General features: G+C 47.6%; 1 protein-coding gene across 2 annotated transcripts in view; it reads right to left on the bottom strand.

Moving 5' to 3' along the window:
* FAM49B (family with sequence similarity 49 member B) overlaps positions 1-19,795 on the bottom strand; it is an 81,789-nt gene extending 61,994 nt beyond the window's left edge. For both annotated transcript variants that reach the window (XM_014459677.1, XM_023757763.1), the window contains exon 1: positions 19,743-19,795. The gene's annotated coding sequence lies outside the window, so the exon portion shown is untranslated. The remainder of the gene's footprint in view (positions 1-19,742) is intronic.
* Between the last annotated feature and the right edge of the window lie 664 nt (positions 19,796-20,459).

The raw sequence follows: 20,459 nt of genomic DNA, 5'->3' as shown, positions 1-20,459 counted from the left end.
CCAATCTCCACCCCCAAGCCTGTAATGGCTGGGGTGGTGGGCATGCCTTGCCCCCTCCGCCAGGTACTGAGCCTCGTCCACTCTCCGGGGACGCGGCAGATGCGCTTGGCAAGGCTCCCCGGCGGGGAGGTGCACCGTTATCCCTGCGATGGTATCTGGAGACGCCCTTGGGAGGTGTTAAATGATCGCTCTGAGAACAGCGAGCAGGCGCCACTTGAGACTTGCACCGTGCCACGCTTAGCTCTTTCAGATAAATGAGACTTTGTTCTGCAGTCTGCTCTGTGCAAAAATGTCTGATAGGGAACTTGGATGTGGCAGAGGGCGCAGACTCTTCATTTTCCCCTAATTCCCCTTTCACTCTTAGAATATAAATGCTCCCTCTCTGCGTACAAAACCGGAACATCCCATGTAGCTAGCTCATCCTAACGCTCTTCTGCAACACTCAAGTGTAAATGGTTACAATGTTCCCTCTCCTGGGGAGTATTTTCAGTTGATTGCTGGGCAGATCATTACTATGGAGATAAATGTTTCTGAACATTTGGGGGTCAAGAGCCCCACTGAAAAATCCCCTGAAAGTATGGTCTTTTCTCTCCAGGAAAATGCACATAAGCACACAAATTTGCGTGCAATTTCAGAGGATTTATGCATCCAGAAAGCCTATCTATGAAACCCTGATTATGAACTCTTATTTCAATCAAATAGGATCCCAGGAACGATCTGGGCCTTACCATATGTGGCCAAGAAGTCACTCCTTACGTCATATACAAAAGGGTAGCTTTTTACCATATTTAGCCTTTTGTCTTCCTCTTGAGTTACATGGAGACCGAATGGTATTGGCCATATCACACAGAAATGTGTTGAAAGCACACACTAAAGTCAAGAGTCCTAGGCCTCAGATTTTTACCCTAATATTTTAGGATGATCTGGGGGGTTCTATACTTTATTATAATCTTCATCAATTTCAATTAAACTGAGGGAGCTGGTATTTATACTGCAAACATTAGTGCTGATAGAACAGTCTTTAAAAACAAAAGAAAGAATACACTTCACAATCCAAGGACTTTGGTCCAATTTGCCCGACACAATGAAACTCTTAAATAACCCTGGTTCAGCCCCGGCTGGTTTGGCTCAGTGGATAGAGCATCCCAGGTTCAGTTCCGATCAAGGGTACATGCCCGGGTTGTGGGCTTGATCCCCAGTAGTGGGCGTGCAGGGGGCAGCCAATTAATGATTCTCTCTCATCACTGATGTTTCTATCTCTCCCTCTCCCTTCCTCTCTGAAATCAATAAAAAATATATTTTAAAAAAATAAATAACCCTGGTTCATAAAGACCCAGTGTCCTCAATTTGAACCAGAGGAAGAGTTCACACACCTGCCCAGTCCCATGAGCTCTGCGTAACCACACACCTCTAACCCAACCTCCCACAAAATGCAATCTCTTCCATAGTCTCCTCAACACATCAACATGCAGTGTAGCTCAGATGTCTACAATCATGGGGAGCTCATTATTGCAACTGCCGGCCTCCTTTCATTGTGACGAACCTCTTCTTTTACGCGGAGAAGACCTCGGATGCCCAACAATTTTCATTCATTGGTCCTAATTTTATCTCTGGGGAGCAATAGAGACTTGATGCCAGTCTTTGGGGAACGTACAGTCCAGCAAAGAAAAACAGTCCACTGAGGAATAATAACCGTAAAAGAGGTTGAGTCCTATGAGGAGTCCCTTTCAAAGGCACCTTTCTCCTATCAGCCCTAGCCCCATGCCCGTGCAGGAACCCATGAGTAGGTTCTGCCCCCACCTCATGTCAGATGTCCTGAAAGAGGCACCGACAACAAGACCCCGATGAGAAATGCTGCATTTCTTCTTCCTCCATCCCTTCTTCACCATTCTGCACGAATGTAATCACATTTCAGCTGAGGTCAAGCTTTCAATGTTATGGGTTGAGAAAAACAAGCGGAAGGACGAAAAAAAAAGGATGTTTGCTAAGACCACTAGGCCCTCGGTGATGATTTAGTCCAGTGGTTCTCAACCTTCTGGCCCTTTAAATACAGTTCCTCATGTTGTGACCCAACCATAAAATTATTTTTGTTGCTACTTCATAATTGTAACGTTGCTACTGTTATGAATCGTAATGTAAATATCTGATATGCAGGATGGTCTTAGGCAACCCCTGTGAAAGGGTCGTTCGACCACCAAAGGGGTCGCGACCCACAGGTTGAGAACCGCTGATTTAGTCCCTGCAGCTTGCTGGCATCTTTTTGAGTCCTTACAATGAACCAGGCACTTAACTGAGCCCTCGGCTTGCATTTCCTCTTTTGCTTTTCACAACCACCCTAGATGGTCCTATTATCGTGTCCATTTCATAAATGAGGAAACCCAGGCTTGGTGTGAGACATCCAGAATTCAATCCCAATCTGTCAGATCCACAGTTTGTCTGTTTCTCCATCTACACTAACTTGACTCCGTCTGCTTTTGTAAAATCAGAAGACCCTGATGCTTTCTTTCAATGCTGTTTGACTTGAGACTTTTATTTATTACGAAAATCAACTTCGAAACATTATAAAGAACCAGCTGTTTCACTCAGTCACTGATTTGTTCAATCAGCACACATTTGTGCTCCTTTGCTACGTCCTACGTACCACGCTGAGGGTCTAGGATGGAGGGACAGTAAGACGTGTGGTCCCTGCCCTGAAGGGGCTCAGAACTTGGTGAGAGGAAGAGCTGTAACCTCACAATTACTAGAACAACACGGCATGACTCATAATTTAGGAGGGTGACGGAACCCACTCTCTCTGGGACACCTGTGAAGACTTCAGAGAGGATGAGCTTGGTTTTGAAGAGTTAGGGGAAGGGCTGAGAAGAAAAGGCACCAGAGCAGAGGAAGGGGGGTTCATGGTGTGCTGGTAAGACCAGGGTGGTGAGATTGTAAAGGACCTCCTCTTACACCACGCGAAGGAGTTTGAACTTGCCTCCTGATGGCAACAAGTAAGTGGAACCTTCCAAGCAAGGTGACACGATCAGATGGGTTTTATAGCAAGATCACTCTGACCACAGTGTCCAACTGGGACCCCGTTGGGAGAAAGAATGGAGGCCAGCAGCGAAGGTGTTGTGGGGCCCAGGAGAGAGGTAGCAAGAGCCTGGAAATTGGCAGGGGGAGAAGAAGAATGCGCCCCAGAATTAAGATACCTAAGAGTTTCTGACTTGTTGAATCTGGGGGAAGAAGCAGCAGGAGCTGTGGGGCGTGACCCTAGGATTCCCCAATCAGCAGCCTAATTGGATGGTGACCCCAGCCAATCCCAAGACCTCTACACAGCTCTCACTCCTTCTCATCCAGCCTTTCTGCACATGGCTTCCGCTGGAATCTTCAGATCTGTGCAACTCTTCTTTCTCAAGACGCTTTCCTATTTCTACAGTCACATTTATCATTTTAATGGCTGCAGAACATTTCATCGTGTTGAAATAGCTCCGTTTCCTTCCGTTGCCGAAGGTCCACACCCGACATGCCTGGTTTCCCCTGGACTTGTTCAGCTCTGGGCGTTTTGCAATGAATGAGCTGGGCGAGGAAAGAGAGCTTTGAGGTGAAGGGTGGTGGAAAAGTGTAGCCTCGAGGGCCAGCAAATCAGCAACTCTTGGGCAACTGGACTGCATGTGGAAACGGCAGAGCTCTGGATGAGAGCCCAACAACCATGGGAATCCTGATGCCTAACTCTCCGTGGAAGCTCGTTGTCAAGTCCTAACCCCTCTAATCCACTCGCTCACTTATTCACGCATCAGCAATGAATTCTTGTGAAGCAGAGGGCAACAGAAAACCGCTAAAACGACCTCAAAAGCTCTGGATTTAGCCCTGCTCAGGCTTCCCCAGCCCTCTGAGTGACCTGCAGGGTTGAAACCTGTTTGACAACTTACGCAAGTTATACAACCGCTCAGGGACTCCGTTTTCCCAAGTGTTCATTGTAAGGATTAATTCAGATAAGACGTGTACGCGCACAGAACCAAAGCATACATTAAGTCCAATCATCATTTTCCAACGCGGTTCCTTCCCTGTGCTTCCTTGACCCCCAACATTTTGAGTTTCTGAGCAAACCCACCAGGCAACAACCCATGTGCTTGAGTTCAGATCCTGAATCTGCCAGGGTGATCTCTCTCACCTTCCACTACCCTTCTGTGAAATGGGCATAAGGACCAACTTCACAGGAATGTTGAAAAGCTCTCCTAAATACTGTACAGGAAAATACGTTCAAAACCCCAAAGCACTATGCCTTTATGGACCATATTCCTGCTGCTGTTTATAGATATCATTGGTTTCCTGGTTTCTCCCCCTTAAAAAAAAAAAAAAAAAAGATGACCTCAGCATAAATTCCCAAGATTGTAATTACTAGGTCAAAGGATCTGACCATTGCTACGGTTTTTTACTTGTATTGCCCAACTGCCCTTGGAGAAAACTCTGAATAGTTGCTGCCATTGTTAACTCAAATGCACTGTGTAATATGTCGAACGCCTAGAATATAGTTTTGGTTGCCTGTGTACCCAGGCTCAGTCCCCAATCTAACATTTAGGGACTTCTGTCCGTTGATCCCTCCTCCTCTTCATGGAATGAATGAATATTGACTCTGCGAGGAGAAAGGCGCCTTCGCAGACATTCCAGCCACAGCCAGGGGTTCAAGGTTAAGGACTAAGACTCCAGGGTCCTGCTTCCTGCAGGCGCACCCAGTGGGTGAGCTGAATGCGTGCAGGAGACCAGGAGGAGGCCCAGGAATCCCGCCCTGAGGGATGGCATTGGAGCTGCTACTGAAAAAGAGCCCAAGGACAGACAGAGCCGTTTGCACCCAGCGCACTCCTGCTGTTTAGCAAAATATATTCACCAACCTCTCAGGACCTTCAAGTGGCCCTGATGGCCCCAGCTCCCCACGGGCGCAAGATCCACCTGTGAGCCTCAGCCGCATTTCTGAGTGGGACACGTTCCTCGCGGTGGACAGCGCAGGCTTCCCCAGCCCTCTGCGCGACCCGCAGGAAGGAAATAGCTCCCAGGGCCCTTCCCTGCGACTCCACTACGCTTTCCGGCCTCAGCCTGGGCACGTGGCTGTTTCTCCGCCTCCAGGTTCAAGGGCTGCCGCCTGAAAGGGGTCCTCCCTCCTCCTTCCCCCTTCCTAAAGCCACCCACCTCCCTTCAGTGTTCCCTAGTATGTCACTGGCTTTTTTCTTTTTCCTTCACAGCACTTATCACAACCTATAATTATTTTTCTTTTTTAGCTTAAAAATGTTGTCCCTAAAAGAAGCCTCTCACTAAAACATGAGCTCGGTGAGGGCAGAGGCCAGGGCTACCTGCCATTCCAACACCTGTCACGGTGCCCACCCAGCTCCCGGGAGACCCTCAATGACTATGTAGAAAAGAGAGGTTCCTGGCCCCCCTATGCCATTTTCACCCAATTATATGAATAATACATGTGGATTGCAGGGAAAAAAAATTGAAAACACAGATAAGCAAAAAGAAGAAAATAGAAACCTTCCTGACCCAACTTCCCAGGCCACGTGGATAGCCGACCAAAACGTTTTGTATGTCAATACAAGATGTAAAACTACTGCATATATTTCTATAAAACTGGCTCATATGCTGAACTGTATTCTGCTGTCTTTCATCTCACGATCTACCTTAATCACCTTTCCTTAATGAAGGTGCTTCGGCTACCTCGCTGTTCAAGGCGACATACATAACACTCCGCTGGGTAGCCGCACCATGAAGTATCTAACAGATCTCCTCGTGTTGGGCCAAAGCGGGGTTTCTTCAATGTCAATAACAGTAAAACGTTTTAATCCAGCACTTCCCGCTTGACAAGCTTCCCATTTTTTTTCTCGGTGTTTGTATTGCTTTAGAGCTTATTTCTACAGAACTGCACTCCCCACCGCCCATTCACCACCTGGAGTTATTAGAGTCCCAAAAGGAAAGCAAAAAAAAAGAAAGGAAGGAAGGAAGGAAGGAAGGGAGGAAGGAAGGAAGGAAGGAAGGAAGGAAGGAAGGAAGGAAGGAAGAGAGAGAGAGAGAAGCAAAAATGGTTTGTAGCCACAAAGGCTGAAGTATGAGGAAGCCAAGACGATGCCTAGGAGTTCAATTAAGGCTGAAGTATGAGGAAGCCAAGACGATGCCTAGGAGTTCAATTTGGGACTCTGTGCTGATACAGGCAAATGAAATAAAAAGCATGTTTCCTTGCCAGGATTTTAATGGTGAAAAAGAGGAAAAGAAAGACATTCTGCAATCCACATGTATTATTCATATAAAAGAAAAACTTTCACTTTTCCCTCCTGAGGCAAGTTTCTCCCAGGAGGGCCAGGCTGGTCGCTGGGGGTCACCTGTGTTGTAAGCAGTTTGCAGCCCGAAGCCCACTGCCCCCCACAGAGGGGAGCAGGCTGCAGAAGAAGCCACGCGGCACAAGCAGCGCTTCTGGCCCACCGTGTGGTCAGTCACACAAAGGACTACACACCCCTGAGCATTTGGGGCAGGGACGGTGGCTCCCCTCCAAGGAAGGGCCTCCCCACACCCACCTGGTGAGGCAGACCCCACTCCAGCAGGACCGCTCGGTGTCCCCGGGCGCTGGCCGCCTGTGCCCACCTGCCCACCCCACTTCAGATGGAGGGCGGGCGGTCAGGAACAAGAGACGCCTGTGTGCCAGGCAGGGGCCTCGCCTGAAGGAGGCAGCATTGAGCCCAGCAGGTCAGACCCCCTGCTGTGAGGTCTTGGACCCTGGGGGACCCTGTGCTACTTGCTGGGTTAGAGCAGAGAACAGGATTGTACTTAGAGGGTGATTTCTTTCTGTATTTCCTTAGCGCTGCGAGTTCCATGAGGGTGGAGGCCATGCTGTTTCATCACCAGGGATCCCCAGGGCCAGCAGAGATCCTGGCACCGTGCCTGGCACAAGGCCCCCACCCAACAGTTGCAGCTGGTCAAAGAGAGGGCATGAGTCCAGCTTGAGTGAACCCAGGCCGAGGGCCCTCACCCTACGCTGAGGCCCCAGCACTGGGGCCAGGGAATCAGATAAGCAGGCGAGTGAGATTTCAGTCCTCCCCCAAGTAGCCAAAATGCTTAGGTCACTAGCCGTGTGACCCGATGGCTGAAATACAGAGCTGTAGACACAGCCATGGGAATATCAATCATGAGCCAAGTGCAGGGAAGAGCTCTGAGTTGGGGGGGCCATGGGAGAAAAGCTATTGGGTAAGGTTTAAAAAACATCTTCCCGAGAGAGAACCAACATGGTCCACGTGAAGCAGCAGCTTAACAGGTGTCGCTAGCGTCCTCTCTAAAATCCCGGTGCCGAGTGCATGTTAGAACACAGGGTGAATGAGAAAGATCTGCCCAGTTTTAAAGCAGAGGCGGCAGGGAGGAGGATGCTACCTTGCTCAAGCTCTGGTCTTGTGCGAACCCACAGACTCGGAGAAAAATACCCGTGGTGTCCATTTCAGCATTTATGTAGCATTTTTACTGAATAGGCCACTTGCGTTCATGAGTTTCTGAATGAATCGCCTCATTTGAGACGTAAAAGGAACCTCAGAATTCACCTTCAATCCAACATTTTATGCTTAAGAACGTGGAGGGCCCAAGAGGGGCGCAGGGGGGCTCGCAGGAGCACAATCCCCAGGCCTGGCTGGGTCCCGAATGCGGGTCACAGGGGCTCCTGTCTACACTGTCAGGGAACTACTGAGTTAATTTCCACAGGTTAGTCTCGATCACCGAGGCGCCACCAGAGCCCTGTAAGAACCCTCTCCTGGCCTGCAGTGTGCAGTATCCTAGCATCGTGTCTGGTGCTCGCTTTCAGGGCGAAGGAGGCGGATTACAGCCATGTGCTTATCTGGCCCTTCATTACACACCAATCTCTTCCAAAGTGAAAAAACAACAACAACAAAAAAACCAAAATGTTAGGAGGCATGTGTACCAAATGATGCAGCAACCAGTAGCAATGCAGGTCTCATGAGTCTTCCCAATCACCCATATGCGTTTGGGGATGGTTTCTTTCTTGGCAGTAATCATAATCTGATTACGGAGCTCCTGCAAATACTATTTCCTGCCCTTGTGCCTTTTGCCCGTGCTGGTCTGTCTGCTCTGAACTCCCTTCCCAACACTCTCCACCCTTCGGGCCAAACTCAGACCTACCCACCAACACTCCCGTCAGGCATCTCTAGGGGCGCTGGATAAACGTTTCAACATCACTTGGCTCCCGCCTGTACCTCATGGTACCACACAGCCCTACTCACGCCCGGCAGTCCTCCTGGGATGAGTGCAAAAGACTGGCAATGCCGTGAGGTTTGTATAGCACCGGGCTCCCCGTGGAGAAAAGCGCTACAGAAACACAAGGTCATGTTTTATTAATTGATTTACCCTGACTCCTTGAAACACACAGAGTGATTTTGATGGATGAATCAACCAGTCCAAGATTAATAGCCTGGTTTTCTACACTCGTTTCTCTTTCCAAGCCACAGGCCAAAATACACTCACCCTCGATTTACACCTTTGCAAAGTGTGCGTTTGCATATTGACTCCCGAATCCACTGCGGTTACTGAAAGGATGGCTACATCCGCCAGGTTACACTGTGGTAACAAACAACCCCGAAATCTCAGCCCCAGTGAGGACCACGGTGGCCACGCCGGGGTCAGTGACACGAGCCCAACAGCTCCATCTTTCTGGCCTTCACCTGACAGCCTGGATTAAGCAAGTCCGTAGTTAAAAGATATGACCCCTGTTTTCCTTCTCCCACCACCTAGAGAGCTGTCCGGCAGGTGAGATGTCAGGATGTTTATGAAACACCCAGGATGGCCTGGCTGGCGTGGCTCAGTGGTTAACCATCGACCTATGAACCAGGAGGTCACGGTTCAATTGCCAGTTAGAGCACATGCCCTGGTTTCAGGCTCGATCCCCAGTGTGGGGCATGCCAATCAATGATTCTCTCTCATCTACCTCCCTTCCTCTCTGAAATCAATAAATAAATAAATAAATAAATATAAACACCCAGGAGTCTGCCTGAAAGCCATCGGTAAACAATAATGATGTCTAATACCAATGTCATAACCATTATCTCTACTCCTCTTCAAGTAATACTGGTGGCACTATTATAATTCTCATAGACCAGTGGTTCCTGAATCTGTCCTCACACTGGAGTTACCTGGAGAGCTTAAAAACTACCAGTGTTTGTGTCCCGCCCCCTGAATTGGTGAATTCACTCAGTGTGTAGCCCTAGTTTTGGAATTTTAAAAATCCTCTGGTGATTCTAATGTGTAGCCAAATTTGACAACCACTGAGGCAGCAAGATTCATATCTGCACATACACGTATTTGAGGCCAACACGCATACATACACATATACACACAAGCTGGCCTGCTCCCAGGTTCCATGAATCCGGCGCCTCTATGACAGTGGTGGTCGCACCAGTCAGGATGAGTTAGATTATGCTGCAGTAACAAAGAACCCCTACATTTCAGGCCTAATAACAACCGCAGTGGTCACCCTGTGGAGTCAACAAGATGAACCAGCTACCCTGCTGTTCTGGTTCTGACCCAACACCGAAGCCCATGCATTTTAGCCTCTGGCCTTTTTCTTTTCCTCTTTACTTTTACTTCACACCTTTTCCAGGTGCAGCTGAACAAGTTTGCCTGGCCCAGCGTAAACCAGGACCAAAAAGTGATGCTGGAGTAGACAGACTCGGAGGATCTGAGACTGGGAGAGGGTCACTGAAGGCTCTTAGCCATTAAGACTGTGCTTTGTTCAACTCCCAGCCCCAGGACCCAAAACTCAGCAGACAACATAATAGAACTTGGGAATGTAAAGTCATTATCATCAGTTAATAACTTCAAAAAATAAACATTAAAAACTGACACAGGAACTCAAAAAGCACAGCATCTAAGCCCTAGCCGGTTTGGCTCAGTGGATAGAGCATCAGCCTATGGACTGAAGGATCCCGGGTTTGATTCTGGTCAAGGGCACATACTTCTGTTGGGTTGCAGGCTCCTCCCTGGCCCAGGCCCTGCCCAGGGTGCCTGCAGAATGCAACCAATCTATGTGTTTCTCTCACATCGATATTTCTCTCTGTCTTTCCCTCTCTCTTCCACTCTCTCTAAAAATCAATGTAAAAATATTCTCGGGTGAGGATTAAAAATTTAAAAAGCACATCATCTAAGTTGTGCTTATGCATCAACTTGTCATCAACCACTGTTTTGATTTCCCCATTTCTGCTCGTTTCTTCCAGGATAAAATGACATCTGCCAGGTGGATGTGAGTGAGGTCAGGAGAACTATGAACAGACAAGCATGCTTTCACCTGGGAGCGAAGCGCAAGGCACGCCCGGTGGGTGCAGGGAGCAGTATGACACAGATATTTTGCCACCAGCACAGAAATGATTTCCAGCAAACCATCCCCTGCTCTGTTGAAGATTATGGCTCTACAGAGTCTGCAGAAAACCTGAAAACCCAGCTTGTCTGCCCTTGTTTGGGCCATTTAATCTAGGAACCATACTGGCTTTTCCATAAACTCTTAACCCCCAAAAATGTCTTCTGTATTTCAAACCTGTGAGCTCCCTGGAGCCCCAGGGGAAGGAGCATTGTGGAGGATTATATAATAGTCACTCTGTTGCTTTAAAACTCCATGGCAGCCTCGGGCAGCAATGTCAAAGGAGAGAGGAATTTTTGTAAAATTATCTGAGTGCAACCATCTCTTCTGATGCACTGAGTGAACAATGGTTCTGCTTCTCTCAGAATCTCATTCAATTGTCTGTTGCTTATCGAGACCTGGGAGAGGCGTGTTCCTCTCATCCAGCATTGGTTTAGAGAAAAAAGCAGGCAGGATTCCTCTAATAAAAGCTTGATGTGGAAAGCAGTAACTGCTTCCGGTAGAGAAGCCACTGGGAGAACCTCTGTAGGGTCTCTGGTGACCATCTACGTTCGCCATGACCGTCATACGGAGGAGAGGAAGGAATGTGTGACCTACAGCCTCGCTGTCCATCTCGGCATGCGACTGCCGTCAAACAACGTGACCTCTCTGAACTTGTGTCCTACTCTGAACTTGTACGATGGAAAAACTGATCTGCTAGAGAGAGACATCGTTAGAACTGAGAAAACCTATGTAAGGTGCCGAGCATTCAACAAAGGGCAATGCCCTCCTCTGATCACTGCCAACATCGCAGGAAGCTCACCAGAACGTGAGCTTTTGAAGAGCAGGGACAATGCCTGCTCAAATTTCTACGTTCAGATCCTACACACTGCCCCTTTAGACCCCATTCCTCTCCCACCAGGCGGTATTCTTCGGTCTCCAATTCCAGGGGTGGATCCTGAATGGCTTAAGCCAGAGGGGAGGAACATCTGGCCCGAGGGCCATATAAGGCCGGGGAAATCATTTGGTCTGGCCCTGCCAAGGCATCAGGGTGAGTTAATTCAATGTTTGACCCAATATAGCAGGCTAATATTTAAGTTGGTAATTTTGTAAGGCCCTCGAATGATCTGGTAAATATCCAAATGGCCCTTGGCAGAAAAAAAGGTTCCCCACCTCAAAAGCCAATCAGTGTTATCCCATTTCCTCTGCCACCATGATTGGTTGAGAGATAGGGTTGTGTCCCTGATATGATCCAATCAGAGGGAAGCTAAGACACAGTAGCTCTTTCCCCAGATGTGAACAAACCAGTATGTGCTCTAAGAGCTACCCCACCCAGACCACCACATGGGACAGCTCTCCTCCACACTTCTCAGAGCAGGTGTATTCTATGTGCAGCCACCTCCCTGCCGTGAAGACAGTCAACCTGAGAACAAAGCCGATAGACAGAGAAGTGCCGAGCCCAGAGAATCACAAAGAAGTGAAGCCGGAGCCCTGATCACAGTGTGCCTGAAGCCCACCCTACCTCTCCACTGTCTGGTTATGAGAACCGCTCACCTGCTCCTATCAATTATCCAACTTGAACTGGGTTTTCAGTTCCTAGCAACTCAAGCATCCTAACTGGTACGTCCCCTCCTGTGTGGCCAAAACACCGAGCAGGGGGTTGTACAGAAACATCATTGCTCTGGCAGCCATTGAACTCAGAACTCAGCAGGCATCCTCATCCATCTTGGTCACCCAGTCTCTCAGGGACTAAAAGGGTTTCTGGATACAGGCCCTCAATAATCCTTTTTAAGGAAGTGAATGGAATGAAACTTACCAAAGCACCCGGAGTTTCAGAACCTTTTAAAGTCCCATCACCCAGAAGTGTCTGGATCAGAGGAGCATGAATTGGAAGCTCATAGGACCTGGAGCCACCAGACAGTTCTGAACTCACATCAGCTCAAACTGAGGTAAGCAGGTATAAATAGGGAGAAATGACTAAAAGAATACATACCAAAATACTAATATCAATTAGCTCTAGAGCAAACATGTCAAACTCGAGGCCTGCAAGCCGCATGCAGCCCACAACAAATATTTTTGCGGCCCAGCCAATATAACGGTATGCGAGAAACGTTTTAATAAAAATTTGTAACTTAATTTTTACAATATCCTGTTATACATAATTAGTAATAACAAACTACAACGTTCGCTAATGACTGATGACTATAATAGTGTTGCATTCATTTCCCTTACACGCCTTACACACAGATGCACCATTTCTATCGAATATTTTAGAAGCCAATGGCCACGTCATTAGTCTTGGACTGACTTGTTGGGTGTGCACAACAGGAAATATTTCGCTTTCGGAGAACAAGAAAAATAGGTTTATTTGCGTTACACTTATTAACTTGTGCAGTTATTCAGTGTCTGGTAAGTTAATGTTCAAGAAAAAATATTCATTTTTACTAAAATGTTCTATTATTTTATGTGAACGATGACTCGTTTATTTCAGCCCTTGGTATTCAGCATGTCTCTATCGAAATAAACCTACGTTTCTATGAAAATTGAAGCTTTTGGTTTTTTGTGGCCCACATACACTTAAACTTTGTTTATTTGGCCCGTGTTAGCCTTTGAGTTTGACATGCTTGCTCTAGGGCAGTGATGGCGAACCTATGACACGCGTGTCAGAGGTGACACACGAACTCATTTTTTGGGTTGATTTTTCTTTGTTAAATGGCATTTAAATATATAAAATAAATATCAAAAATATGTCTTTGTTTTACTATGGTTGCAAATATCAAAAAATTTCTATATGTGACACGGCACCAGAGTTAAGTTAGGGTTTTTCAAAATGCTGACACACCGAGCTCAAAAGGGTTCCCATCACTGCTCTAGGGGGTAGGTTTATGGGAAGACTTTTCTTTTTCTTTCTTCTGTGCATTTTTTCATTTTCTAGAATGAACACATATTGGTTGCCTAATAAAATGAAGATAAAAGTGGAGTAAGATCACTCCAAGCGTCTAGTCCAGCTCCTATGATATAAAGTAGGGACCCAGCAAACGTTCCATCTCCAGGAATGCCCTTCCGACACTTGGAAACAGCTCATGTGTTTGTGTCTCCCGTCTCTTCTTAAATATTTCAGCGCAGTCATTGCCACCCAAGGCTCTCTTTTATCCCTCCTCTCCGCAAAGGCTCCATCTGTTAAAATCCCACTCAGGGTATTGTATAACCAGCTCACAGCATCGGCAGCAAGCTCCTGGTTGCTCATTCATCTGTTCATTCATTCATCGAGTAAATGCTGATTAAAAACCTTCTATATTAGACATCCTGGCTTTTACATACCTCCCCCTGCCCCAATACACAAATGGTTTTCAGATTTTCTTGGGAAAGGTCTTCTTCCCTCATCCTCAATCCTTATGCTCTAGGAGGTGCTGATCCTACTCCAGCTTCTCGAGGGGGCGGGCATTTGGCCCCAGATGGCCAATCAGAGCATTGCATTTGCCTGGCCATAGGGATTAGTTCAGGGATGGGCAGGTTACCCAGAGGCAACCAATCAGAGACATTGGGACTCAATTCTGAGATTTTGGTCGAACTGTTGGAAAAATGGCCTTTTTTTTTCTGTCCTTCTGCTAGAACTGCTGACAGCCATGTTGCCACCACAATCCAAAAAGAAATGGTAGGCAGCGCTGAGAGATGGAGAAAAACTATGAAGCCCGGGCAACACCATTTAAGCCTTAAATTCCATCCCTGGACTTTTCAATGACATAAGCCAGCAAATCCCCTTTCTGCAGAAGCCAGTTTGAGGCGGGGTCCTGTTTCAAGGTCCACAGAATCCTGAGTAATGAGACTTGAATTTCTGTGACATATGCCACCCGCAGGCCATGCACAGATGAAGCAAGAGGATCCGTGCCATCTTCCCCGGCACTCAGTCTGATGTGGAGATAGCTAGGAACAACTGCACTTGTTTAAAGCCAATAAGATAACTGCTTTAATTAAATTCCACCCAGTGCAACAGGAGCACAGGGAGGGGGAAGGAGGAAAGGGCTCCCATAAGAAAGAGCCTTTAAACCAACTCTGTGTCGGCACTCAGGCAAGAAAGGTAGAATTACTGTTTGGGGGAGTCAAGATAACACTGCTGAGGCGCATTCCTCTCACAGTAACCTAAAACCGGGACATCCCACACTGCACTCGGGGCAATGGACTTGAAGTGCTTAAGGACACTTTCTAAAAGAACCCACATGGAGAGATGGCAGATGCCCTGGTCAAAGAGCCAGCGCAGAGACAAATTTCATTGGTGCCCTAGCTGGGTTGCTTAGTGGTTAGAGCATTTGGCCCTCAGACTGAAAGTTCACAGGTTCGATTCCGGTCAAGGATCCATACCTCAGTTGCAGGCTCGATGCCTGGCCCTGGTCAGGCATGTGGGGGAGGCAACCAATCACTGTGTCGCTCTCACTTCAAAGTTTCTCTCAGTCTCTCCCTCTCCCTTCCACTCTCTCTAAAAATCCATGGGGGAAAAATATCCTCTGGTAAATTTCGTTCGGATGGGACAGGTGATGTCACACTCTCAAGTCATGCTCAGGTGAGTTTCGGTGATTTTGACTCTAGAAACTTCATTTTTCACCCCCCTTTTCTCGCCCATTTGGATTACGGTTGGTCAAATCATAACAACAGCTTTGCAAGATGAATAACCTACTTACTGAACTTGTTACCAAACGATGAAAAGGGAGAGGAGAGAGCCTCTGGTTCCAGGAAACATTTTGTGACGGGTGAGCAACGCGGCTGATGGCAGAAAACAACAATGACAACGCCAGAAGCACCCCGGGGACATCTATTTTGCTGAGAAAGGCCCTGAAGGTCAGTCTTTTCAAGTGAACAGAGCTCGCGTCTCCTAGACCTTTGATGGTGCACACTCCACAGGACAGCTGTGCAGACAAAGTCCGTCAGAAAAGGAGGCCGCCGCAGGACAAAGTCTCCTTGCCTTTGCGGTTTCAAAACACATCAGCGATTGATTCGGTCCAACAACACAGCTCCAACTGTCCAGAGCAAACAAGCGCACCCTCGGGAAAGTTAATATGGACAGAACACGCCCGTGGGGCCTCAAGGGAGGAGGCAGGGATGCGTGGCAGGCGGGAGAAAGGCTTGAGATGCCGTCCCAGTAACTTGAAGGTCTAAAAGGCAGCCCCGTGATCCCTGTTTCTAAAACACGTCTAAGACGGCTGTCGAATTCCACTTCTCTACTTGCACGACACGCGACTTTGCAAGACTTGACTTTCCCTCTTCATGAAAATGGAGTTATCATTTCTCATACCTGGACTGGGCAGCTCAGGGGTCCAGGCAGGGCCGAGCGAAGGAGAGAGTCACAGGGCATGGGCACCTGAGGACCAGACCATGCCGGAGTGCCCGGCGCTTGGCACATGCTCAGTAAATGCTGCGGTTTAGCAACATCACGGAGACCTGCCAATCTCGTCTAAAAATAAGAAGGGTTTTCATGTTGAAAGCTCCCAAAGTACAGTTTTTTTTGGTAATTAGTTTGGGTTTTTAAAAAAATTTTTATTGATTTCAGAGAGGAATGGAGAAGGAGAGAGAGAGAGAGAAAAACATCAACGATGAGAGAGAATCACTGATCGGCTGCCTCCCGCACGCCCCCTACTGGGGACCGAGCCGGCAACCAAGGCATGTGCCCTGACCGGGAATTGAACTGGTGATCTCTTGGTTCCTGGATGGACACTCAACTGCTGAGCACTAGTTTGTTTTTAACAACAACAACAAAAGCAACTATATGCTTTTCATATATTATATGCTTATGTTTGAAAATTCAAAGTATAAAAGGATGTACAGTAAGATATCTTCCATCTTAGATCCACAATCCTTTTTTCCTCCAAAGAGGTAAACAGTATTCCCACTTCTTGGTTCTTTCTAGCCAGAGTCCATGCATCACCACGCATGTGTGTGTGTGTGTGTGTGTGTGTGTAAGCATGTATACCTCCCTCTGTTTTTTTCACACACAGGGGTATATCACATACACTTATATGCATACTGCCCTCTTTTTAACTAAAAAAAAGTAACCTGGAGATCATTCCTTTTGAGCATATACAACCTGCTATTTTAAACAGTGGCCCCGTATTCTACTGTAAGAAGATACCATGTTTCAGTCCATTAGTCCCCCAGGAACATACATTGCAGCTGCTCCCAGGGTCTGCTATTAACAAACATGCTGCAATAAACACGCATGTGCACAGACATGGGCAACTACAGGGCAGGTGGGGTTTACAAGATAAAATCCTTAACATGGAATTGCAGGGTCAGAAGGTACAATGCACTCGAATGTTGGTAGATAGTGCGGAATTGCTCTGGGAAGATGTTGTACTCGTTTTCACTGTCACCCAGAGTGTAACAGTCTCTCCACCCACATTTACACACAAAGTGACTTTTAACACAAGGGAAGGAAGGGGGCAGAGCTCCACTCTTGCCCCATTGTCTCTCCCTGCCCCTGTGATATCACACGTGACATTCCTACTCCTGAAAATTCCACACTTGGATGCCCAATCCAAAGGTCAGAGTTGAAACGAGAACAAACAACCCAGCCTCTGGGGTGCTGGAGCCGCCTCACCAGTTCCAGCCGGCTCACTGCCTCCTGCACGCCCCCTACTGAGGATCAAGCCCCAAGCCCCGGCATATGCCCTTGACCGAAATTGAAGCCGGGACCCTTCAGTCTGCAGGCCGACGCTCTACCCACTGAGTCAAACCAGCTAGGGCTCTCTCTTCATTTTTGACATCATAGACTTGCCTTTCTGATGAGCTCCTGGGATATCATTTGTATATTTCAGTCAACTCTGCGTTCATATCAGGAAGGACTCATGCAAATCAGCACCGTCCACCATGTTGTCACATGTTCCAAGTCACCCAATCTGTAATAACCTCTCACCCACATGAGTTCTTTCCACATCACAGCTGCCTCTTACTCAAGGGTTACCTTCTAAAGTCAGCATCCTATATAATAAAGAGGTAATATGCAAATTGACCCTCACGCTGTAACATTGTCACAAGATGGCGGCACACATAGCGGGAGCAGGGCTGCAGGGACAGGGCCCAGCGGCTGCTCCACGAGGCCTGGAGGTGGGGCATCGGGGTGGCACTCCAGGACTCGAAGCAGTCCCATGGTGCAGGGAAGCAGGGGGCGGGTACCGGGTCTCGCGCAATTTCGCGCAATAGATCACTAGTGTAATATGAAAATGGAAAGGCGTCAAAATTCGCCTTGAAAAATCCCATCATAAGGTCTCACCATGGAGACTGATAAACCCATCTCCCACTGAAGTCCAACAAGGCCCATTTTTCTTCAGCATGCGATTTGGTTTCTTAGGTTGAGCACCAGGAGAAATTGCTGGCGTGGGTTCCGGGGCCATGTTGCATGATAATTAAAATCTATAAATATGAGAAAGGCACTCGATGGCACAAGATGCTCACGTTCTAAAAAGCCACGGGAACAAAGACCGACAGAAGGAACAGCAGGTCTGTGTCTCTCTTTCGCGCTCACTCCACCAGAGACGCCAGTTGGGTGGAATGACAGGATCGCCCACGCTATTGAACGCGTTATTTTTATCTCCACTGGGTTTTGTTTTTGTTGAGCAAGTATATTTGGATCTGGACGAGTTAAAAGCAGGAATCTTTGATCTGACAGAGATATGACTTCCCTAAGTCTCAACAACAGTGACTGGTTCTGGGGGCAGGATGAACTCAAGGGGGCATGAGGGAATTTGTAAGCCCTGCTTTGGGTGGCAACATGGGTGTGACATATTCAAAGCTGGTGTGGCTCAATGGTTGAGCATCGACCTATGAACCAGAAAGTCCAGAATCGAACCATGAGGTCGAGGCTCGATTCCTGGTCAGAAATCAGGGGCTTGATCCCCAGTGGGGTGTGCAGGAGGCAGCCGATCAATGATACTCTCTCATCATTGATGCTTCTCTCTCTCTCTCCCTCTCCCTTCCTCTCTGAAATCAATAAAAATATATCTTTAAAAAATCTCATCAGGTTGTATGATTGATATGATTTGTGCATGTTATAGCACGTTAAGTTACACCTCAATTACAATAAAAGTTGACAGTATGCGTGAGAGACGGCTGTGTAACAGCTGGTTTGACACAAGGAGCCTTAACAAGAGTGATACGTTGCCCAGCCGGTGTGGCTCAGTGGTTGAGCGTCAACCTATGAACTAGGAGGTCACAGTTCGACTCCCAGTTTGATTCTCTCTCATCATTGATGTTTCCAACTCTCTCTCCCTCTCTCTAAAGTCAATTTAAAAGGAAAAAAAAAAAAAGAGTGACTTGTTTCCAATAGTTAATATCACTGGTCCCCTGGCCAGACCGCTCAAAGGCAAAGACTGGCTATATGCCTGCAATAGACTGTTTGTGCTCCCGCAAAATGCATGTGGGGAAAGCTAACCCCCAATAGATGGCTTCTGCAGGTGGGAACTTTGGGGGGGGGTGATTAGGTCACGAGGGTGGAGCCATTATGAATGGGATTAGTGTCCTTATAAAAGAGACCCCAGAGCCCTAGCTGGTGTGGTTCAGTGGAGAGAGTGTCAGCCTGCAGACTGAAGGGTCCTGGGTTAGATTCCGGTCAGGGGCACATGACTGGGTTGCAGGCTCAATCCCCCTGGGTCGTGCAGGAGGCAACCGATCAATGATTCTCTCTCATCATTGATGTTTCTATCTCTCTCTCCCCTCTCCCTCTCTCTCTGAAATCAATAAAAAAGATATATTTTTAAAAAAGAGACCCCAGAGGGAGCCCCCCAGGCCCCTCTGCCCTGTGAGGTTATAATAAAAAGATGGCCATCTATGAACGAGGAAGAGAGCCTTCGCCAGAGCCCCAATCTGCCAGCACCCTGATTCCTGGACTCGTCTGCCTCCAGAACTGTGAGAATTACATTCTGTTGTTTACAGGGTCCCAGTCTGTGGTATTCTGCAACAGCGGCCCAAATGGACTAAGACAATAGAGTGAACTTGGGCAAATTCCTTCTCTTATTTCAACTTTCTAGGGCTGTTGTGAATTTAAACAAGATAATTCAGACAAAGCTCTTAGCACGGGGTGTGCTTTCAACAGTATTCAATAAATGTTAGCTACGAGGATGAGTGATGACAGGAGGCTGGGCGTGTCTTCTTCCCTCCAGAGGTACAGTTCTTATGGAAATTAATCATCTGACCTGATAACCTTGTAGGATCTCGATAAATATTCACGGAGTGGATGAAAGAACGCACACGGATTCAGATTTCAACAGAGACAGCTCTCGTTTCTACGGAACTGAAATCTACGTCCTGGCTAAAATTACCATCCACTTTCATTCTTTGTCATAGTGAAGGGGTCAAGGGCACCGGTCGCAGCCCAACGGCCATGGTCAGCGAAGGCTCCGTTACTTACCAACTTGGTAACCTTGAACCAATTACTCAAACTCCAGGCTTCAGTTTCTTCTCCTGCAAAACAAAGGCAAAGCAAGGATTAATTAAGGAAGTCACACAGACCTCAGCAGACTATAAGCCCCAGTATATCCTCTAGCCACCATTATTTTTCCCAATACCAAAGCCACAGCCGGGAAATGAGAAATACCAACTCCGAATTCCAACACTTCAGACCACAGAGTTCACAGAGCATGTTTCCCAAACATTTTTTTTTCATTTAATGTGCACAACAGTCTTAGGTATTACAAATACATCACTGGAGATTCAGAGAAGTTGAGTAACTGGCTGAAGGTTGCACAGCAAGTGAAGAGCGAACGCCCAAACCAAACTCCTATGACTGAGGGACAGTCTGGCTGGACTGCTTTACCCCAGGGACAGAGGGAGGGGCCGGGAGTCTAAGCTAAAGGATGCTGGGACTCCGGGCTCCCGCAGCCTTTGGTCCCAGCAACATGCTCAGCTCCACTTGGCTGTGAACTGGTGTCAGTCATTCTACCCCTGAATCACTTCCTGTTCGGGCTTCTGCAGGGCAGAGGAAGGAAAACAAACCCGCACATCGCACCACCCTTGTCACTCCCCCATCTTCCAGGGAGATTTTGATGAGAAACTTATGAATCAAAGGGCGCTTTCATGGGAACCACAGGGAACACCCCATTCGAACCCACGCCCCGGCATTTAGTGT

This window comes from Myotis lucifugus, unplaced genomic scaffold (genome assembly GCF_000147115.1).
Source record: "Myotis lucifugus unplaced genomic scaffold, Myoluc2.0 scaffold_113, whole genome shotgun sequence".
NCBI classification, from domain to species: domain Eukaryota; kingdom Metazoa; phylum Chordata; class Mammalia; order Chiroptera; family Vespertilionidae; genus Myotis; species Myotis lucifugus.
This window is presented reverse-complemented; position numbering and strand designations above follow the sequence as displayed.